The sequence below is a fragment of the Dipodomys ordii genome, unplaced genomic scaffold (assembly GCF_000151885.1).
Source record: "Dipodomys ordii isolate 6190 unplaced genomic scaffold, Dord_2.0 Scaffold289, whole genome shotgun sequence".
NCBI lineage: Eukaryota > Metazoa > Chordata > Mammalia > Rodentia > Heteromyidae > Dipodomys > Dipodomys ordii.
The window spans coordinates 186,964-187,540 of record NW_012267505.1 but is presented as its reverse complement, the minus strand read 5'-3'; the positions used below and the strand labels follow the sequence as shown (position 1 = coordinate 187,540).

The 577-nt window shown below is 37.6% G+C and overlaps 1 protein-coding gene across 1 annotated transcript in view; it reads right to left on the bottom strand.

Moving 5' to 3' along the window:
- The window catches only part of LOC106001366 (phosphatidylinositol 3,4,5-trisphosphate 3-phosphatase TPTE2-like), a 41,021-nt gene extending 40,893 nt beyond the window's left edge, over positions 1-128 (bottom strand). Inside the window, exon 1 of the mRNA XM_013036470.1 lies at positions 59-128. The gene's annotated coding sequence lies outside the window, so the exon portion shown is untranslated. The remainder of the gene's footprint in view (positions 1-58) is intronic.
- Between the last annotated feature and the right edge of the window lie 449 nt (positions 129-577).

Sequence of the window (577 nt, the reverse complement as noted above, 5' to 3'; positions counted from 1 at the left end):
AAGCTTGAGTCTACAGTGTTCAGTGACAAATTATTGCTGGTTATATGAATATGCTTACCTCTATGGAGTTCCTATAGAGTGACTGTTGTAGAGACGCAGGAAATGATACGGAAATAATACGCTCTGAAAGTCAAAATGATTATGTTATAACTGTCATCACAGATGGGAAATATATAAAAAGTATTCTACATATAACCAAATTTTTTTTTCAGAAAGAGAACAGAACTAGATAAAGAAACTGACAGGAATAGTGATACATTGCTAGGATAACCAAGATAATATATTAAATTATGCAATAGAAGGGCTGAGAAGATGGCTCAGTGGTAGAGTGCTTACCTTGTATGCATTAGGGCCTAGGTTCAATTCCTCAGCACCACATAAGCAGAAAAAGCTGGAAGTGGCACTGTGGCTCAAGTGTTAGAGAGCTAGCTTTGAGCTGAAGAGCTCAGGGCCAAGTTCAAGACCCACAACGGACAAAAAATTAATAATAATTATGCACCAGAATACTAGTTAAACTGGCATGGTGTTCTTTAGGGTTTAATTGGTGCTTAGTGCTTTCTAGTCCTCTTGGCTCAGA